A 22,971-nucleotide genomic window follows, 5' to 3' on the forward strand; every position below is an offset into this window, starting at 1 on the left:
ATGTGTACCCCAGAGCAGTTAGTGACAGTTTATATATATATACACACATATATTCATATACATACACATATATACATATATATGTAGGAAGCTATATCTACATCTCCCAAGGTGGTTAATACATCAAAAAAGCACAAAACATTAATAGCAGGATTCTTTTTGATTATAAGAATCTAGAAAGAAAAAAAATACCACAATTGGGCTGAACACATGGTATACAAATATAGTAAAAAATAAGATTCTGTAAACAGAAACAATGAATCTGAAGATTTCAGAGAAACATGAAAAGACTTTTTGTCTAGTAGTTTTAATCCTGTTCTACTCTTTGTGACCTCTTTTGTGGTTTTCTTGGCAGAAATACTAGAGTGGCTTACTATTCCTTAACCAGCACATTTTACAGATCAGGAAACTGAGGCCAATAGAGTTAAGTGACTTGCCCAGGGTCCCACCACTAGGAAGTATCTGAGGTCTGACTTGAACTCAGGAAGTCTTCCTGACTCCAGGCCCAGGTGCTCTATCCACTGTACCACCTAGCTGATGTATGGGAAAATTATGAACTGATAGTGTAGAAAATAAAACCAAACGAATTATGTATAGGATACCTCAGAATTGTTTAATTTTAATTAATAATCAAATTTAAATTTAATTAATTTTATTTAATTAAATTTAGGTTAATTAAATTTAATTAATAATAATAAATTAAATTTAATTAATAATCAAAGATTATTAGTGGATTTGAACAATGACTACAATACAAAATAAAAACAAAACTAAAAGTCAGTAAAACAAATCAAAGACCACAGACAAGTACCAAATAACTAAAAAGAATACATACTGCTGTTCTTTATGCTAAGATTCAAAAGTAATTGCTCTGATAGGCAGTACTTTCTCATGGAAGTCGGGAATTTAATATGTGGAGGATTTGAAGGTTCTGATGTTTTAGATCAGACAAAATTTACAATAAAGAAAAATGTTAAAGATAAGCAAGCTAGAAGAAGAGGATGAAAATGTATGCCAATTTGTATAAAACAAACTTGATTTTTATTTTTTTTTTAAGATTGGATATGCCTATCTCACCCAGGTTGGAAGTCTGATACAACTGCTGATTGGTTGATGGGCACAGAAGCTTTGACTTATTCTGTTTCCAACCTTGGCTGGTGGGACACTCCTTCAAAGTCTTGAGTGATCCCTTTCTACTCTAAATCACTAGTGCTAGTAATATAGATATCCTACAGCCTCAGCCTCAGGTGTGGGCTACCATACCACCTAAGGATCCAGACTTGAATTTCTGTAGTCTTGGCTGACTGCCATCTGCATGTTTTGAAGTCTTGAAATACAATGATAGCTATCTCTTTTATAAGGAAGTCTATTCGGTAAACCAATATATTTTTTAAAGCTTTACTGGGGTCTGTCTGAAACCTGACCTTGGAAACACAAGGCAGCAGGAAAGAATTTTTGTTAGTAAAGAGATTGGTTTACTTCTTCCCTCCGGGTGTGACATTGTTACAACAAATATATAATTCTGATTTGCAAGTCAGGAGAACAGGTAAATCTGTCTAATAGATTCTACTGCCCTTGTATGCAATTGGATTCCATTGCTACCTGAAGCAGTCATTGACAGGCATGTCTTGAGGTCTTCTTAGTGCCAGAAACTGAGTCAAGGGCTAAGGATACAAAGAAAGACAGAAACAATGCTACCTTCAAAAAGCATCTAATGGAAAAGAAAATATATAAATGAATAAGTACTTAGAAGATGCTAACAGAATAGACAGTAACAGCTAGGTGGCCCAGTCCTCTTTCTGAGTTTAAATCTAGCCTCAGACACTTAGTAGCTAGGTTATGCTGGGCAAATCCCTTAGCCCTTTTTGCCACGGTTTCCTCATCTGTAAAATGAGCTTGTGAATGAAGTGTCAAACCACTCCAGTATCTTTGCCAAGAAAACCCCAAATAGATCTCTCTGAATAGGGTCATAGTCAGACAAGAAGGAAAACTTTAACATGGGAAGAGTTTGGAGGTGGGGGACTGAGGAGGGGAGGCTCAGGGAATACAAAGGCATGGGCGACAGAAAGTAGGAGATGGGAGGTGGAGTGTGGTACAAGTGCCAGTATGGCTAGATTTTAGAATTCGCGGAGGATGACAGGGCGTAAGAAGACTGGAGAGGTAGGAAGAGGTCAAACTGTAGAACTTTAAATGAAAAGGAATTTATATTTAATCCTGTAAGTAATAAAGAGTCAGTGGATTTTGAATAGGTAGCAACATGTACAATGAAAAGGACACTAGATTTGAAACCGGGGACCTGGATTCATGTCCTATCTCTGCCATTTACTAGCTATGTTACCTTGGGCAAATCATTTAATCTCTAGTGTTTCATTTTCCTTATCTGTGAAATGGGATAATCATGCCTGTTTTACCTATCTTGTCAGGCTATTGTGCAGAAAGTGCTTTTTTAATTTGTTGTATAGGGTAAATAAGCTATTAATCATGCTATATTCTAAAAAAAATTTGATATCCACTGAAACACCACAGAAAAAGAGAGATTGAGGGACTTATTTGTGTCATTTAAAAAAAATCATAGTTCTCTGGACTCGATGGTGAAATATGTCTTCTGCATCTCATTAAAAAGAATTGTGAACAGAAAGCTGGCCTTTAAGTTAGGGTTGTAAGAAGAGATGCCTTGGTATCTTGTTTTGCTTCCACAAAAGTTATTGGGAGATAATCAAGAGTAGCGGGGAAGTTCACTTATTTTATTTTACTAAGACAATGACCATCATGGACCAGGGGGACTAAAAAGGTTAAACTGGAAAAACTGGTTCAAGTATGAGGGGTCATACCCTGGTCACAAGTACCCTTATGACCACACCTATATAATCTACATACAGAGGGAATGTAGGGAAAGAAATCTGAGGAATTTGACTAACCCTAACTCTAACAGGAGAGACAGAATTATGTAACCTCATTCTTACCTCTGTACTGGTGTGGGTGTTCCTAAGTGATCCCCATACCTGCTTTCTTGAAAAGCTTAATAAATGCTTTTCTCTGCCCACTCTGTTTCTGAGTTCTTGCAGTGAGAAGGGGTTTGTTGTGTATGCTAAGAGGCATATCATGTGGATCTTCTTAAGGGCATACAGCCAGGGAAGCAGCAGGTAGTTCCCTGAACCTGCCTGGGAAGTCCTGTGATCCTCACACCCGAGTTTCTCACAGAATAACCTGGTTTATGATCCACCTAGGGAACACATTCATTATGTGACTCTAGGCAGCTTACTTAACTTTTGAGGCCCCCAAGCAACTTTCTAAAACTATAAATGGCAGAACAGTTATGGCCAAACTGTAATGGCACAAGAAGATTTCTCATGAGCTCTCCCTTCACTGATGAAACCATAGGGCCAGACAAACCAAAAGTACCTACAGTACTGCTTCATAGGGTTATAATGACAGTCAAATGAGATAATGTATGCAGAGCACTTTGTAAATTTTAAAAGTGCTATAGAAATGGCATGCTTATCCTCCTTCACCTACTCCTCCTCCTTCTTCCTCTATGGAGGATTTGCAGAAAGACATGGAGAATTTCAGTCAGTCAATAATTATTTATTAAGTGACTCCTACATGTCAGGCACTCTGCTAAGTGCTAAGAATCCACGGAAAGATAAAAGACAGCCTCTGCTCTTATATTTCACGGGATGTTTGCTTAGCTCTTTTTCTTTGTTATGAGGGAAGATTCAATATGGAGGGGAGTATTTGGGAAAATGATTGTGATATAAAAACAAAAGACCAAAAAACATCTTTGAAAAATTACATAGGATGAGAAGGTGTGGATGAGGGTGAAAAGGTGGAGAAGTATTCACAGACTAGAAATGAATCTAAAATATCCAATTATTGCTCAGGTTGTAAATCTAAGATAGCATTTTATGTTTCACTCTCTCCCTGGCTGCAAATCTTGACCTGCATGAATGAGCATATTCATAATGACAGAACTCTCCTCTGCCATCCCCGAATAAATCCAGAGAACTAGCAGTACTTTTCATGAAATGAAGCATTCTGCTTTCTATTGTGATTCTCAGAGTCTGTGTTTTCTCTTCCTTCCTTTTGCTTACTGTGTTTTAATACCTTCAGGATAGGAACCCTGTCTTTACCTTTGTATCACTCTTCCCAACTAGAACAATTACTGGCACAGAAGTGTTCAATGAATGTTTATTAAAATGAGTTGAAATAGACCTGTGTCAATTAGGCACCTGGATGACGCAAAGCTATGAGCATGTGATGCAAGGTTCTGAAGCGGAGGCTGTGTTCCCTGCTGTATGTAATTACTTCATGTTTTGACTTACAAAGGAAGTCATTAATGAATTTCTACAATTTATTTACCAGAGCTGTAGTAGGTAGACTGTGGCACAGTGTGATACTTGCAATATTTTTGAAACCTATTAAATAGTGTAAATTGACTTTCAGAACACTTTTGATTTGGCAGTTAAGTTAGATTATTATTAGTAGTAATGAGAATATATTCTAATTTTGTTTTGTATTGAATACCAATGTGTATTTGCAAGATAAAAGTTCTTAAAAAGACTAGTAACTTTATATCCTGGTTGTTATTCCTAATTACCTAGATATATTATTATGAATCAGGTATAGATTAAATAGATTAACTCTAAAGCCTATGAGATATCAGAATGGTATTTAAGAAAAATGTTTTATTATTTATTATTATATGTTTGTTGAACTATTTTCTCAAGCTCCGAATTATGAATATTTTTGTTCAGATAGGTCTTTTCTTATTATAAATAACCTCTTTATATGTAAAACCCAGTAGTGGCATTATTGAACCAAAGGGCATGAAATATTTTGTAACTTTTCTTGGATAATTCTAAATTGTTACCCAAAGCAGTTGAACCAATTCACTGTTCCAACAGCCTTAAATTAATATGTCTGTTTTCTGTATTCTTTCCAGGACTGAATTTTTGTCTTTTATCATTACAACATTTTGGACTCAGAAACTCAGCTCCTAGTTTACAAGGCCTGGGTTCAGTCTTGTAGGGTTTATGACAAATCTCTTTCTGACTTGGGTCTCCATTTAGTTTTCCCTGGGAACCTTAAATTTTGGTGCACTTTGCCCCTAGTTAGTGTTGCCCTGTTGATGTGGATAGAAACAGTGCCCTAAGAGTTAAAATAATTGACTTTGTGAAGTCCTTGGTGCCCTAAAATCTCCCCTTACCACAAAACTTTCCCTTATCCTGAACCATAAAATTCCCTGTCTCCACCCCTCATCCTGGGGAATGGGATTTCTTTATCTTGTGTCATTCAGCGGCCTCACCCTGTGCCTTTATCTTGCAAGACTTCTTTATCTTGCAGGATTTATCCTAGATCTCCAACCTCCACTAGGAAACCCTAAAATCATCCTATATAAGTCTGGTCCTTTTCCTATATCATTGCCTTCGTTTAGCTCCTTGCTTAATCTCAGGCCCGCTGCTTTGCATCGATAAAGCTCCCAATGGCTACAGAGAAGGTCTAAGTGAATTCATTCACATTTTGAACCAGCTCTCCCATCTCTCTCTTCAACACTGTGAACATCAAAATATAGCTCATAGAATGTGGTACGTAGTAACAGCAATATTGTGCCATGATCAGAGGAATGACTTAGCTCTTCTCAGAAATTCAATGGTCCAAGACAATTCCAAAGGACTCTTGATGAAAAAATGCTATGCATATCCAGAGAAGCATCTGATGGAGTCTGAATGCTGATAGAAGCATACTGTTTGCATTTTCTTTGTTTGTGTTTTATCTATTTCTTCTTTCACAACCGGACTAATATAGAAATTTATATTTTACATGATTGTAACCTATATCAAATTGCTTACCATCTTGGGGGGAAGGGAGGGAGAAAATTTGGATCTTAAATTTAAAAACAATGAATGTTAAAAATTATCTTTATGGGTAATTGGAAAAATTAAATGCTATTTAAAAAAATAATCCAGCTCATTCTTGGTAACTACAGATGTGGATAAAAGGAGCCTTCAGCTTTTATGAGATGATCACTCAAGCTAACAATATATATTAGGTACAGGATAGCTTTTATTTCACAGTAAAGAAGATACAAAATAGATAAAGGCCACTAATAGTTGAGATAATAACTTTTCCCTCTGAGAAGTCTTGTCTTCCAGGTGAACCTTCGCGCCACAGAGCATTTGAAACTCTCCTGAGAAAGTAATATACTTGTGGTTCTTAGAGACAATCCCTTTGCCATCCAACTAACAGTGTATAATTAATTCATGGCTAGCAAAATCCAGGCTGGCTCTACTTTGTGCTACTCTCTTTTAATTCATGTCTAGGTCTGGGACCATGTAGTTGCTCCTTCTCTTTCCATGAGTTCAAGACCTTGAGTAGTAATGTACCCCACCCCCAACCTCCCAAGAGGTTAAGTTCTGAGGATATTATCACTTCACCACTGTTTCTCCCTGCTGCCATCTCTCCAGCCAAGAAATTCCAGGGGGAGTAGGGAGGGAAAGGGAACTGTTTGCATAAACAGACTTCATCTCCCCCTAGATCCCGAGTCTGGCTTCTGGTTTCTTGTTGAAGCGTTCAGCTCTCTCTCTCTCTCTCTCCCTCTCTCTCCCTCTCTCTCCCTCTCTCTCCCTCTCCCTCCCTCTCCTTCTCTTTCTGTCTCCATCTCTCTTTGTTTCCCTGTCTCTGATCAAAATTTTACTAGATAAGGCCGTTTGCTGTTACAAGTCTGAGTCTAAGGGTACAGTACAGATCTACACTAGTGGAAAGAGAGGCCATAAAGGAACTCCTGAGAGAGTAGAACTCCAACTGTGATCAGTAGCATCTTTAACTTTGACCTCTTGTGAATGCTCCTCTTTTGTGATTATTTCATTCTTGGGGGCTAGAGGAAGTTCACTAAACCAGGAGTTTTTAACTAAGATCCAGAGACCCGTAAAGAGTCTATGGGTAGATTTCAAGGGGTTTGTGAACTTGCCTGGGAAAAACCTATTATCTATTTCAATGTAATTGGTTTCCTTTAGAATATGATTTATTTATTTCATGCATTTAAAAACATTTGTCTGAGGAGTCTACAGGCTTCACCAGACTATGAGAGGGGTGACTCCACAGAGGTTAAAAATCCCTGCCCCAGGCATACAAAGTATACTGAATTGACTTTCCTCAATTCTGTTTTGATCTTGAGTAAAGTCAGAGTCCAGAATTTCATCCATGTAGTACATCCTCACCCGCTCCAAGGGATAGAAAAAATAGGCCTATATTCTACTAAACCCCCACAAAATGAGTGGGGAGTGGAAACAAAAGGAATTATCATAGAGACTGCCTCTGCCATGCTCCTACAGACTTTCCTCCATTCAGGGATTTGACAAGAATATTCATTCCACTAAGATATCTAGTGCATATTTCATTACCACAGTGATTCAATAATTTAGTTTTTCTTTGATTAACTTTAAGTTTCATTTATTTCAGCTGTCCTAAAAAACAGGAATGTTTATTTACCTTTTATGGTATTTGATATACCCACATATAAATAAACCTGCTATTAAAATCAGGATTTGTAAGCTTCATCATCAGATTTTCCCTAGTACATTTAAAATAATTTAGTTAAAGTTAATTTAATCAAAATGTTTTAAGAAATAACTGTTGCTCAAAGCAAAGTACGTCTATTTATTCTTGGAGCATTTCTTTTGTTTGGAACAAAATGTCATTTCATTCTGTGTTGTATTTAGATAGAGCATTGGGTTTGGAATCGCGAAAGCTTATCTTCCTGAGTTCAAATTTGGCCTCAGACCCTTACCATCTTTGTGACCACGGGCAAGTCACTAAGCCCTATTTGTCTAAGTTCTTCATCTGTTAAGTGAGTTGGAGAAGGAAATGGCAAACTACTCCAGTATCTTTGCCAGAAAACCCCAAATGGGGTCACAAAGAGTTAGACACAACTACATTGACTAAACCACTCACCTGCTCCATTGGTGGACTTAAGGCCAGTTTTTCTGACTCAGTCTCAGTCAAGCATTCAATCAACAAATTCAACAAATATTCATTAAGTATTTTTTAAAGTAGAATGCTAGGTATTACCTATTACATGCCATCACCAATTTGGCAGTAAGGTGGTACGGTGGATAGAATGCTAGATCTGGAATCAGGAAGATTTTAATTCAAATTTGACCTCAGACATTTACTAGCTGTGTGATTCTGGGCAAGTCACTTAAGCTCTGTCTGTCTCAGTCTCTCCAACTGTAAAATAAGGATGGTAATAATACCACATATAGTACCAGAGTTGTTGTGATAATCAAATGAGATAATAAAAGTACTTTGAAAACCTTAAAGCCCAGCTCTTAGTTCAGTGTCTGACTCACAGTAAGTGCTTCATAAATGCTTGCAGGCTTGAGGCTCCTTTTTGCATCTGAATGACTTGAGGAGAATCATTGCTGTTCATTAGAAAATAGTGATGGACTACAGACTGGTGACTAGAGAAAAGAAAAAAGCTAGAAAATGGGGAGCAGTGACATCCATGGAGAGGAAGATGAGTGGGGGAAGGGTTGCCCTCATCTTGAAGAGGGGAAATGACACAAGATGGGCTACCTTAGAGACTTGTCCTTGTCCTCCCAGAGAAACTATAAAGTTCTAATGAGCCATGCCCTCGTTGCCTCTTCCTGCTAAAGAGAAATACATGCTGGGCACAAAATAAGTTTCTACTGGTCACAATGGAATCCTTTGGCTTGGCATAATCCACAGACTGAAGAAGGATTTTGAGCTTTAAAGTGACAGGTAGTTTTCTTCTCATCCAGAAGGGTAGAAATCTGAAGGATTGAGGACAATAAGAAAAGAGGTTGAAGACTGAGTTACTCTGAAGCCTCATGGGAGGCATTCCAAATCTGAGTTTAGTCTAAGATTTGAGGAAAGAGATGGAATGCAGGCATCAAGTGTAAGTTTGCACAAGCAGGTCCATAGTACCAAAGAAGTCCAATGGGAAGAACCTAGGCATAAAGGTTAATAATACTGCCTGACACTTCTATAGTGCTTTAAGATTGGCAAAGCAATTGTTATTCATTATCTCATCTGACCCTCTGAGAAGCAAGAACTACAGATGGACTGAAGTGGGCAGAACCTGGAGAACATCGTACACAGTAATAGCAACACCGTGTGATCACCAACTTTGATAGACTTAGCTCTTCTCCTAAATGCAATGATCTAAGACAATTCCAAAAGACTCATGATGGAAAATGCTATTCCCATCCAGAGAACTGTGGAGTCTGAATGCAGATTGAAGCATACTATTTTCTCTTTTTTTCCTCTCTCTTGTGGTTTTCCCCTTTTGTTCGGATTCTTCTTTCACAACATGACTAATGTGAAAATATGTTTAATTTGATTATACATATATAGCCTATGCCAGATTGCATGTCATCTTGGGGAGGGAGGAGGGAAGGAAGGGGTAAAAAGATTAAGAACTCAAAATCTTATAAAAATGAATGTTGAAAATGAAAAATAAATAAATGTTTTTGTTTTTTAAAAAGAGTTACAGATGTTGGAGCCCTATGACTCTGTAGACAAGAGTCAAAAGAGCAGCTCAGAGAGAAAGGAAGACTTGGCTGGCCCAGGCATCCTCCTTAAAATGGAGGTACTAGAAAGAGTCAGTCAGTAGAAGGGGGAAATTGAGAATGAGGTAGTATTTCCCACGTTTGTTCCGAGTCTGTGGATGGAGTGTAGGAAAACGGAGGTACTAGGAAGAACCAGCCAATAAAAGGGAGAAATTGGAAGTGAGGTGGTACTTTTCATGCGTTTGTCCAGAGTCTGTGGATGAAGTGTAGGGGTGGACTGAACTTCCAAGTCAAGAGGTTTTAGGGACGTTGTAGAGAAAAAGTGAAATAGACTTTGACCTTAATGAGCCTGCATTTTATTTAGGTAGGCAATATGCATGTTTGTAGGTATATACGAGCTACACTTAAAATAAGTACCAGGTAATGGGCAGGAAGGGGAAAGGGAGGGAGGCACTAGGGGCAGACTGGGGCAGAGGCTCGGATTGGGAAGTGAGAAATTATTTCACTTAGAGCAGGGGTTCCAAACATGGTGTATGCATGCTCCCAGGGGCATGTGAAGCTTATCAGCAGGGATATGGGGAATTTAGCAGAAATAATTATATTATCCTGTTAAAATATTTCAAAAGTAGTAGTGTTAATGAAAAAAATTGTGTATTAGAGGGGGATGGGTGAGATAGGAAAGGGAATGTTGTAGAGCATCCAAAAAATTTAAAAGCCTGGAATAATTCCTGCTGATAAAAGCCAAATGAATGAGGTTTAGATAGTAAATCTTTTTCATATTGCTCTAGAAAAAAAAATCAGCATCAAAAATCCAGTGAATACAAGTTGATTGATCTTCAGAATAATGAGAGACTTTAAACTGATTTCCTGTCAATGAAGTTACAAAATGTTTGGAATGTCTTTGGAGAAGCTTATCTTTACTTAATACACTTCCATCACTTATTCAGTTTATAATATTGATTCTGTGAATCAAGATTCTCAGGTCTGTTCTTAATCAAATCCAAAACAAGGAACAATTAGAAAATATGATACAAGGACATTTCTTTCAACCTCACTTTTTTGTGTTAAAGTTTTTTCTTTTTAATTAGCACAAATCTTTTCACTCTCCTTCCATCCATCATCCCCATTGAAAAAAAGAAAAATGAATTCCTTGTAACAAATAGTCAAGTAAAACCAAGCTCCTCATTGGTTATGTTCAAAAAACGTTTCTCATCCTGCACTTTGACTCTGTCCCCTCTCTGTCAGGGGGTAGCATGCACCTCTCCTTGTGAGGCCTCTGGAATCGTGCATGATTCATGTCAGAGTTCTTCAAGCTTTCAAAGTTGTTTGTTCTTGTTGTTACAATATAAATCGTTCCCCTGATTCTGCTCATTTCATTTTTCATCAGTTTATAAACATCTTCAAAAGTGGTATTTTAACTGTATATTTTGTAAGTATATTTGTAATATGTAAACATAGTAAAATATAGTATATGTAACATGTAATCTAACAAATATAAACATAATTTATATTTATTAATATAAATATTTTATTAATATATCTTATGTTAATAATATAATATAAATTAACCTCCTACCTCTGCTTGCTTCTCTCTGTATCAGATCAGATAAGTCTCTTTCAAAAATGTCCCTTTCAAAAACTCTAAGATACAATTCTTGGCTGACAAAAACCACAATTTAACTTATTTGACTTCATCCTAATATATATTTAACAGATTTATGATCCTTAAAATGTTATCTAACAAATAAAGTTTTCATTATGAAAAATTAATCTTGAAAGTCCAAGCTGAAGCAGTCAAAATACTGACATCCCAACCTATGGATCTGGGGATTCTTAATCTAGGGGATTCCTATTTAATGGAAGAATAAGTCTAGAATAATCCTTCAAATATGGATTAGTCAGTAGCCCTACATGTGAAGACTAGAGGGTCTGGGGAAAGTATCCATACAGATAATGACCAAATATAGTTTTTTTGGTGGGGGGCCAAGGCAATGGAGTTAAGTGACTTACCCAAGGTCATACAATTAGCACGTCAAGTGTCTGAGGTCAAATTTGAACTCAGGTCCTCCTAACTCTAGGGTGGGTGCCACTTAGCTGCCCCAAATGAACGTCTTTCAACTCATTATTAGTGTCATAGTAAAATATAGTGTTAGTCCTTTTACTGAGAGGCAGTGTTGCCTAATGGATAGATAGTTGTCTAATGCCTAGAATTAGAACACCTGGGTTCCAGTCTCATTCTCAATGTATATTAGGTATATGGCCCTGGGCAGGTTGCCAAATCCCCAAAACAATTCTGTAAAACTGTAAGTTTCATAGAAGTTACTGATCTCCATTGATAGAAGAAACTCCTTCCTAGAAATTCCCTGTGTTGATAAAACCACAGGTCTGGTCAAAATAGACCTTTATTCCCTTTTGCTAACTAGTGTTTGAGGATGTGGTGATTTATAAATTGGTATAAAGCAATGAGTGCTGGCCTTGGAAGCAGGTTTTATTTCTGGTTCTGCTGCTAACTTGCTGTGTAACCATGGGCAACCTGTTTCAACCTTTTTTGATCCTTGGTTTCCTCATGCATAAAATGAGGGGCCACATTAGGTGATGGCGATGTTTTTTCCATGTCTAACGCTCTGTGAGTTTGACATTATGACTCAATCTGCAGTAGCCAATCAAGTCTGGCATCTGGTTATGATTATTTCTCAAACTAGTTATCATCTGAATGAACCTTCAAGAGAATTTTTTTTTAATTAGTTAATTAATTTATTTTTAGTTTTCAACCTTCACTTCCATAAGTTTTACATTTTCTCCCCCTCCGTTCCCCCTTCCTCCCCAAGACAGCATGCAATCTTTTATGGACTCTACACAAACATTCCTATTAAACACATTTTCACATTAGCCATGATGCCTAGAAGAATCATAATAAATGCGAGAAACCATGAGAAACTAAACAAAACAAAAAAGAAAATAGCCTGCTTTGCTCTGGATTCAGACCCCATAGTTCTTTCTCTGGATGTGGATGGCATTTTCCATCATAAGTCCTTTGGAATTGTTTTAGGTAAAGGGAATTTTTTCTTCATCTATTCCCAATTGTGTTTAAGAGAAAATCATTTTATACGCAAAAACAACAGAACAAATCTCTTCTCTCTCTCAACAGAATGCCCTGTGTGAAGTACGCCCATATTTCCTGCTTGCCACAATCACAGAATCGAAGAATCTGAAAGTCCTAGGAGGTGCCTTAGTCAGAAAATCCTGGCAAAGATAGGAGGTCCAGCATATTGGACAACACAAAATATATTACTTTTCAGTGGCCAGTAACAATAAGAAACTGGACAGCGGGAGGAAGGGATTATTGGACTTGGACTTGGGTGGTCTTTGCTACAGTCACTTTCCAGGGCTCTACTCCTGCTTTGGCATGACAGTAATAACTAAAATAATAATATAATAACTAGAATTTATATAGTGCCTACCATGTGCCAGCAATCCAGAGGCAAAAACAGAAGACTTCTTACCCTTGAGAAATTTACAATCTAGCCCAGGGAGAAAACATTTACATATCATATAGAGGAAATGTAACATAGATAAGTGATCATTTGGATGGAAAGCTACCAGCAACTTGGGGAAATCAGGAAAAGTTTCATGTAGAAGCAGAGTTGTAGAAGCAGCCCAGAGGGAATTCCAGGCATGGGGCAGAGGTATAGAGTTAGGACATGACCCGCAGCGTATGAGTAATGTGCATGTCAGGGTCTTGCTCTGCCGTGCAGGGGAAGTGGAGGGGATAGATATTTATATAGCACCTACTTGTTAAGCACCTTACACATATCTCAGTTGATCCTTACAACAACCTTGTGAGGTAGGTGTTGTTGTTATTTCCATTTTATGTTTGAGGAAACTGAGGTAAATAGGTTATAAGTGACTTGTCTAGGGTCCATCACACAGTTATCCTAGGGCAGATTTGAACTTGACTTTTCTTGATTCCAGGTCCGGGACTATTCCGCTGCACTACCTAGCCACCTGATAGCCCCTTCTACTAAGGGACCAATCAGACAATAGGGACCTAGGGATACAAGAAAGGTGTAGGGTAGTGAAAAGAATTTTAGCCTTTACGTCATAGATTTATAGGATTCACTGAGTACAACGTCTTCATTTTACAAATGAGGAAACTGAGGCATATAAGACTAGGTTCAAATCTTGCCTCAGACACTAACTAGTTGTGTGACCCTGGGGCAAGTTGCTCTGACTCAGTTTCTTTATCTGTAAAATGAGGGGGCTGGGCTTGATGATTTATGAAGTCCCTTCCTTCTCTAAATCTCTGACTGAAAAATAGCAGAAGCAGTACCTGTAAGGTCTAAAGAGCATTTTGTCTACTCTACTTAAAGCAGCAGAGAATTTTCAAGATGAGGAAGCCAAGATAGTTCCCTAATGAAGCCTGAGTCAGAGAAAATGATTTTGTATAACTCTCCCTCCTTAGAGATCTTCTGACTAATCCCTATCACTTTTAGGGAGAGATTTAGAGAAGAAAATGAATTTCAAAGACTTTGATGCCTGGATGCCCATGGATCTGTCAGCAAGTCTAGAACAACTCTCTCATTCTCCCATTTGATCTGCTTGGCCTCAACACCCTTGTGTCTTAAGTGATTGATCTGAAGCAGGCAGCTTGTGGCTTTATTTTAGGAAGTTCCTTCCCTCATAGATATCTAGGCCTCCTCAGTAAAAGATTGCATCCCAGTAAGTAGGGAAGTCTAGAACACAAACCATATATAGGTTTCTAGAAATAGTCCAGAGCCTAATCTTTGACACTTTTTACCTTGACAATCCTGTATTGGCTAATCATGAACTTGCTCACTATACATTAACACCATCAGAGATTCAGGGCCATTGAGCTATGAGAGGAAAAAGTCATCAGCCACAACATTCTTGATAAGGGTCTTGGTCTTTGCTACTGTGAGAATGCCTGTAGGAAGCAGATAGAATCAAGGAGATCCAAACGACTTGTCTGATTTTCAGTCTGGCCAGTAGAAGATGGGTCAGTTGTGTTGATAGGAAGGAGAAAGAGAAGAATGAAGTGGAATATCTTCATGGCAAAGCACTGAAGCTCCAGCAAGTCTAGACTTTCTTGGGATGACTTTTCTTTTTCTCATTCTTTATCTCCAACATGTCTTATATATGTCTCTGGGGCAGTCTTGTTTGTTGAGCCATGCTACAAACTGTCTTGGGGACAGAAATCACCAGGTGGAGGAAAAATGACTTCACCATGAGGCCCGAAACTATTGTGCCTTGGTGAGATCTTCTAAGACCTTTCTCATTGTTTTGGATAGAATTCCTAGACCCCAACACCATCCCCCTGTCTCCTTCCCACTTCAATCCCTTGTACCAATAAGGAACTCAAACTGTGTTGGCTTAATTTTGGAACTCTCTTGAGGCTTTCTAATCAAACCTTGCAAACAAAAAATTTCTGGATATGCATTCTGTCCATCATCCCTTGTTTACAATATTGAAAAAAAATTGTTAACACCAGCCAACAGGCCATACCTAATCCACTTCTAGGAATCAGCTTCCCATTGAGCCTGGCCAACTCTTGTTCACATCAGGCAATGTACACCAAAAACAGAGGTAATCACTCAACTAACCAAATGCCCAGAGAGTCATTTATAAATTTCTCTTGCACTAAATACTCAGTCTTTTCTGACAGAGGACTTTTCCATCAGAACAAATTGTCTTTTCACTATGTGTATTGACTTGTAACTTATCCATAACAAAATCCATTTGTATGTCATAACTGAAGTTATATCTTCAATTTTTTATGGAGAACTGCTATAGAGTTGGCTTTCAATCATCTGTATGAAATAAATGGCCAAAACGATATTCCTGTAATTGAGCATGAATAACTACAAAGTGGAAGTGGGGAGAGGGACCTGAGCATGAATGGGTTGAGGTGCGTTAAGCAGAAGAGACCTAGAGGGCTGAAAAATAAGGAAGGTCTCTTGCTGGGGTCAAAGAAATTCATAAATAAGCTGTGGCCATTAATGATCCTTCCCTGCTCTCCCCACCACTTCCCCCAACCTATCACATACCAATAAAAACAGTAACATATATATAAAATGCTTCAAAATCTGAAGAATACTCTACAGATATTATCTCATTTGATCCTTATAACAACCCTGGAAGGTATCGGTATTAACTTTATTTTATTGTTATAACATATATAGTTCAGTCATTTCAGTCACACCCAACTCTTCATAACCCTATTTGAGGTTTTCTCATCAAAGATACTGGAATGGTTTGCCATTTCCTTGTCCAGCTCATTTTACAAATAAGGAAACTGAGGCAAACAGAGTTTAAGTGACTTGGCCAGGGTCACACGACTAGTAAGTGTCTGAGATCAGATCTGAACTCAGATCTTCCTGATTTCAGGCTCTACACTCTATCTACCACATGACCAGCTGCTTCTACAAAGAGCTAAGAGAAAATGCTTACTAATCCACACTGAAAATGAATACAGACACCAAGAATTAACTGAGCATCAGCATAAAACACATCCACACAAAGGTGTGTTAGCCCAAGAAGACTAGAAAAAAGATGGATTATTTGGTAATTTGGAAGAACATCTAAACTAATCACTAGAACACTTCCGCATATCTTAACATTAATTAATTCATTTATTCCTCCAACAACCAGGGATCTATTCATTATCCATTCCACATCTGAGGGCCTACTTTTATCAGAGTCCTCAGACATCTGATTGCAAAGGACATGATCACTGGCACAGGAAAGTCAGAAAAAACAGAGAAAGGTTCAGAGGATGTAGTCAAGGATGCAGTCATCCATATGGCACAGTCATCTCTGACCAGGGCCTGAAATACTTACTACCCCCAGCAAATTGCAATGCCCCCCACCACAGGGGAGTCTCCCCAAGGGTTCATGAAGTACAAGGGCACACAAGACAGACACAGGGAAACGTGGGCAGGTAACTGGACTACTTGGAGTTGCAATGCTCTGAGAAAGAGTTTTCACCTGGCTGTCTTGCTCTCCCAGTAATCCTGACAATATTATCATTTCTGTAATCTGAGAGCCAGTGAAGAAACAGCAACTCAGAAGACTGAGCCGGCTCAGCTTTTGTAGGATGGCTTTGAGAACCTGGTACTCTCATGAGTGTTATAAATTAGTTTTTAAACTGGAGGATTTAAGGGAGGAAGCAGGGAGGTTCCTTATCCTAAGTCCCACTCACACGGATGAGGCAAGAACCCCAAGAGAAAGGCTAACGACCTCTCCTTCTCTAGGTTTTAGGAGGACCCCCTGAGGACAGTGAGAGTCTTCTCTCATGATATCAGTTTGAGCCCACATAGTGGTCCCCAAAGTATGCCAACATTTGCTTAAGCAATTAATATAATTAACTTTTTAAAAGGGATATTTGCTGAGAAGACGATGAAGTAAGAACAGAAGTACAAAACATCCCACGAAACTGTGGGTCCACTCTTTCCCTATCTGTCCTCCTTCCCTGGGGAGAGTGGGTTCAAAATGTATTTGCTCTACCAAGTTCCCTTCCCAATGTGGCAAAAATGAATGCTTAAGGAGCTCCCCCTGGCTGTGGCTAATGCAGGTTTGGCTGCTAGCATACTCTGGCATGGAATAGAACTCCGGGCCCCTTGGTGTTCTCTTACCTTTTAAAGCTCATGATGTATCAGCCTGATCCGTCTCATCTATCCATCTTTTACCTAAGAAAAGAAAGAATATAAACCACAGGGGCAAAGGCATTGTGCACAAGTCATCATAACAGGTTGGAAAGCAGATTGCTAGCACTTTCCCAAGGGCAGTTAGGTCATGTAGTGGAAAGAGAACCGAGACTGGAGTCTGGAAGACCTGAGTTCAATTGTGACTTCAGATACTTGCTCACTGTGTGACCCTGGCCAAGTCACTCAACCCTGTTTGCCTCAGTTCCCTCATCTGTAAAATGAGCTGGAGAAGGACATGGCAAACTACTCCAAGTATCTTTGCCAAGAAAACCCCAAATGAGATTGCCAAGAGTTAGACTGAAGCAACTGAAAAACAAGCACTCTCCCAAATCAGTAGCTTACAATAGCTTTTACCCAATCATGCGAGCAGCCAAATTCCATTCCTGACTCTCCAAATTTCTCTACTATGCTAGAGAAGCCTCCTCAGTGGGAAGTTCAGACAGTGCTTCATAAATGTTTATTGACTGAGTGTCCTCCCAGTCTTGGAGACTTTTATATACACAACTAGTTCCATCTCAGCAGCTCGTCAAAAAGATAAGGCAAACTGACCAGAAGCAGTCATAGAATACCTGTACATGGTCTGAAGTATTGAGCTATGCTTCTTAATCTATGTCATCACAACTCTCCAGGATCAGGCACATCCCCATCCTCTGAATGGGGGATTGTAGCCTCCAAAGAGTTCCTGTGCTCAAAGGAAGAGGTTCTTACTGATCAGTTCTGCAAACTCCCATAGTAACCAAGTTACCATAGTAACTCATGCCTTCCTGCTCTGCATCAATTGCCCAGAGGACACCATCTCCAGTCATCCTGATCTATATCTTGGCACTGGACCCAGATGGTTCTGGAGGAGGCAGTGAGGCTGTTGACCTTGCACAACCTTTCCTCACTTAAATCCAATTCACTTGTAAGTCATGGCATTACCTTCTTGATGTCGTGTTCCTAAAGGACAAAGAACAAATCATAGCAAACAATTGCCCAGAACTCTTGATCGCATGTAGCTTTGAGATGTATAAGTCAACCCTCAGAGCTTATAGTCTAGTAAGGAAAATGAGAAGGACACAGATGACTCTCTTTTGTATTTAATTCTAGATGGCGAGTCATCTCAGAAGGGTTTTCTCAAAAATGAGCAACAGTTCCAGTGAGGAAGAAAAAGGAATTTCTAAAGAGACCAAAGAGACAGAGAAAGCTAGATCATCAATTTAATTCAACTTAACAAGCATTTATGAGAAGCCTACCATGTGCAAGGCATGCTTAGATGAAATATTAAACTAGGACTTTTGTCAATTTTATCAAGTGTTAACTTTTCTACATTTTTTACATTTGCACCAGATTAGCTATTAATGCCTCTGCAGGAAGTACCCACAATGATGGCCCATGATCTTTGTCAAGGCCTTCTAGGATACTTCCCTGCTCCTAGACATATTAGCTCTTCCTTCCAGTTTAGTGTGCTCTGAAAAATTGATAAGCCTGCAATTCATGCCTTCATCCAAGTCACTGAGTAAAATATTCAATAATACAGGGCCAAGGACAAATCCCTAGGGTTTGAAGCTAGAAATCTCTTTCCAGGTAGATAATGATCTATTAATTTGTTATATGGATAATTAAATTCATGAATAGTATTCATATTTACACTTTCACTGTCAAGGTAAACTTCAATTTTTAAATATTTATTTTTTTTGATGCTTTTTTGTTTTTACATAGTATTCATTTCTGAATAGATCTACCAACACCCACTTCCAACAAGACATCTTGTGCAACAAAGATTAAAAAACAGAAAAAAAAGTAGCTCAGCAATTTATTGCTGCTGAGCTGGAACTAGTTGTGCATATAAAAGACTACAAGAGTGGGAGGGCTTTCAGTCAACAAACGTTTATTAAGCATTGTCTGTGTGCCAGGCACTGTGCTATGAGACTGGGAATGCAAATACAAGCAAAAGTAAAGAAAGCTCATGTCCTCAAGTAGCTTCCATTCTAAAGGAGTAAGGCAACATATAAAAAGGAGCTGAAAAGTGAGCTGGCTAGGTGACACAGTGGACAGGGTGCCAGGTCTGAAGTCAGTTAGATCTGAGTTCACATCTGGCCTCTGACACTAGCTATATGAGTCTGCACAAGTCATTTAACCTTGTTTGCCTCAGTTTCCTCATGTAAAATGAGCTAGAGAAGAAAATGGCAAAACATTCCAGTATCCTTGTCAAGAAAATCCCCCAAAGGGGTCATGAAGAGTTGGACATGACTGAAACGACAACAAAAAGTGAGGAGGGTGCGCAGAGGAGGACGCATCCTTATGTCTGACAGTATATGCAATATTTCACACCCACAGTCCTCTACCTTTCCAATGAAAAAAGGGCAACACATGACCCCAATATCATTTTTCATAGGCTTAAGTTTTCATCCCTATTTCTGTCTCCCTCAATCACCACACCCATTAGTTACCAAGTCCTCTAGATTCTGTCTTCATTACTTCCCAGGGTCAAGTTTGATTATGATAATTACTCATCATTCAGTTTTATTATTATCATTTCCATTTAAATCAACAGTTCTGAATAAAAAGCTTCTGTTTTGATTAGGAGCATTGAGTGATTTCACAATAAGGCGAATTATATTATTATTTATTCAGCTGCTCATTTGTTTTGCCCTATAGGCAGTTCTAATTTAGTGTTTAATTCCAATTAGTCTTTACCTAGAGAAAACTTACCTGGTTTCACAGATAAATAAGTGTAAATAATTTGCTGTGTGGGAAACCTCAATTCAGTAGCTTTAGCTGAATATACTGTTGCGTCTTATACAGAGAAAGACAGGAAATTAAATTTTGAGAAATAGCGATTCAAATCAAAAGGAAGACTGATTACAAAATGGTAGCACCTAATCGCAGAGCATATGATACAAGGCTGTGAATCCTCATCCCATCAGTATGAATCATCCAATAAAATGGATTGAGACAAATAGTTCTCTATGATGTCAGCATGCTGATTGTTTAGAATAAAACCTTTGAATATGTTGCTCCAAATTTTAAGATTCTAATTTTTTTTTTATCAGACATCGAAGTCCTTTCCTATTAGCTTAGCTGGTCTTGAGGAATGTAATTTCTAGAAAGGGACACTAGATGGGAGGCTTTAGCTAGATTTGCCACCACTATACTTTGCTCAGTAAGTCTGTCCAAATCATTTTAATCTCATCAGAATGTACAACATTCATTCCTCAGGAGATCAGACTGCCTCTCAGGGGGCCACATGTGAGAGATTTAAGAGACTGGTTGCCAGGCAGCCAAATCGAAGCAGATAAAGCACCTCTGGATTCTTCTGGTGAGAGAGAGAGAGAGAGAGAGAGAGAGAGAGAGAGAAAGGGAGAAAGGGAGAGACGGAGAGAGAGAGGGAGAAGGAGAGAGAGAGAGTATCTCAGTCTCAGTTTCTTTCTTGGTGTAATTTGTTTTCTTTTTCAGATCTAATATATTATTTCTCATGAATTTGCATCGACTCAGCAGACATTCAAATGACCCCAATTATCTCCATGCTGTTTAATTTTTAAGATGTTATCTCTCCATCCTTAGTCTCTCTCTTCCTCTGAATTATAGAATCTTAGATTTACAAGTTCCCTCAAAGGTTATTTAGTTCCACCTACCCCTGAATGGAAGGGGATGAGAGAGGATGTTGGCACATTCACCAGGGGCTACCAATGCTCCTCTTCCTATGAAAGAAACTGGGCAGTCTGCTTGCAAGAGAGAAATATACGTTTGATCTGGGCATACCTACAGTAAATTCTATAGGATATTTAAATATTCCTTTGTAAAAACTAATTGATGTTAATTGACTAAATGGAACCACTCACTAGTGACTAACAGTTTGGAAACACAATCAGTAGAGGCTTAGCGGATGTCATTAGGGAAGAGACACCCAAAGCCCTTAGGAGCTCCCCTAGTACCTCGATGAGGAGATTTAGCATCTAGGCCCTGAGATAAGAGTCCCAGTGAGTAAATGCTACATGAACAAGAATCTTCTCTATAACATACTCCCAAAGCAGTCACAAATTCTATCCAAAGACTTCCAGTGAGGGGGAACCCCACTATCTTTAGATACAGCCCCTTTTAGTTTGGAATACTGCTAATGTATATGAAATTTTCCCTTACATTGAAGTCTGCATCTTTCAGCTTCTGTAATATGTGTCAACATCATGTCCTCTTCTTTTTTGAAATATGATTTTTCTCTCTGCACAGGGTACTGATAATTTGGGAATAAATTGGCTTCTGATGACCTGGATTTCCTTCTCACCCCACTCCCCCATACATACTTCATAGATCTCTGTGAGCATGTGTGGGAGGATGATGGAGGAATATGAAATCAGTATAGTGACATACAGATTTGTCTGGCTGATTCTTCTTTCTTCCGATGTCCTTTTAAAAGTTGGACTTCCCGATTTCCATGAAAACCATGGGGACAAGTGAACGCTGCCAACTGAATTCAAACTGCCAGGCTTCTATAAAGTAGGCAGTTAGGTAGCACCATGGATAGAGCACTGGACCTGGAATCAGGAAGACCTGAGTTCAGGTGTGCCTTCAGATATTTACTAGCTGTGTGACCCTGGCCAAATCATTTAACCTCTTTCTGTGTCAGTTTCCTCATCTGCAAAAATGCAAATAATAGCAACTACCTCCTAAGGTTACTGGAAGGATCAAATGAGATAACATTTGTAAAGAACTTTGAAAATCTTAAATATTGTAGAAGTGTCAGCTGTTATTAAATCAGAAGGACATGAACTCTAGCTGTGGTAACAGTTGGAGCTACAGTTTCCTCAGCCTGAGACTGGAATCGATAGTGAACAAGACTTCTGTAGATCAGTCTGCTGAAGTCACCCAAAATTCTGGAGCAGTGATAGGACTGGAATTGGAGAAGGAAGGATCTCAAGCCCCAAAACTGGCAACTTTTGAGAAATCTATCGGAAAAACAAAGACTGATTTCTGCCACTGCTTTTCCTGTTGCTTTCCTTATCATGGTCTGTGATTCCGAGCTAGATTTGCAGTCTGGTGGTCACACTTTTCCCTTTATTTCTTTCCTCCAAGTGGTCCTCGAATTGCCCAGAAATCCCCACATCTAGGGTCGGGGATGGGGAGAGGTCACAAGTGAGAGCTGAATTAGGAGATAGATGGAGACAGTCAGCTCCATGTTAGAGTGCTTGAGAGAGCGCTTGATTACGGGGCTTCTGAAGCTTCTTCCAACTCTACATTCACGATTCTATGATCCTTCATTTTCACTATCTTCAACAAATTATGTGGTCAACATCTCCTCCACCCCCTACTTTCCCAAATATGTTGAATATCTGAGTCTTGTGACCAGAGGGAGGAGGGCTCAGACATGGGGCAGGGTTTCCAGGGTGGGAGTTGAATGACTTACAGCTAAGCAGTTTTGAAAGATTCCTCCTGTAATCCTTCATGTCTTGTGCATTTTCCATGATGGGAAACCTAATATACTTATCACAGCAAAGGTTTAGTAACAGGGGAAGTAGTTTAGATGGCTTGAGGTGACACATCCTCTGATGGACAGATAAGATGTTGTTGCCTCTCAGGAAGGCTATTCTAAGCATGCCCCAGAGAGACTAAGGAAGTAACCTGGTGGGTGACTGAAATACTGCACTCTCCTGTTGGATAATTAGTATGATGACATACTGCCTAGGAACACCAGAACCTATGAGCATGAACAATAGCTCAGAGAATAGCATGCTTTCCTC

The 22,971-nt window shown here is 38.8% G+C and overlaps 1 protein-coding gene across 2 annotated transcripts in view; it reads right to left on the reverse strand.

Annotated features, from left to right (window-relative positions):
• KDM4C (lysine demethylase 4C) overlaps positions 1 to 21,645 on the reverse strand; it is a 544,029-nt gene extending 522,384 nt beyond the window's left edge. The window contains exons 1-2 of one of the 2 annotated variants that reach the window (XM_072596740.1): positions 21,377 to 21,645; positions 17,183 to 17,236 (exon numbers count right to left, since the gene is read on the reverse strand). The gene's annotated coding sequence lies outside the window, so the exon portion shown is untranslated. Of the gene's footprint in view, positions 1 to 17,182; positions 17,237 to 19,948; positions 19,968 to 21,376 lie in introns of those variants that run through there. The other variant, XM_072596750.1, reaches the window with a different exon arrangement.
• Positions 21,646 to 22,971: the final 1,326 nt, after the last annotated feature.

This window comes from Notamacropus eugenii, chromosome 1, assembly GCF_028372415.1.
Source record: "Notamacropus eugenii isolate mMacEug1 chromosome 1, mMacEug1.pri_v2, whole genome shotgun sequence".
Taxonomy (NCBI): domain Eukaryota; kingdom Metazoa; phylum Chordata; class Mammalia; order Diprotodontia; family Macropodidae; genus Notamacropus; species Notamacropus eugenii.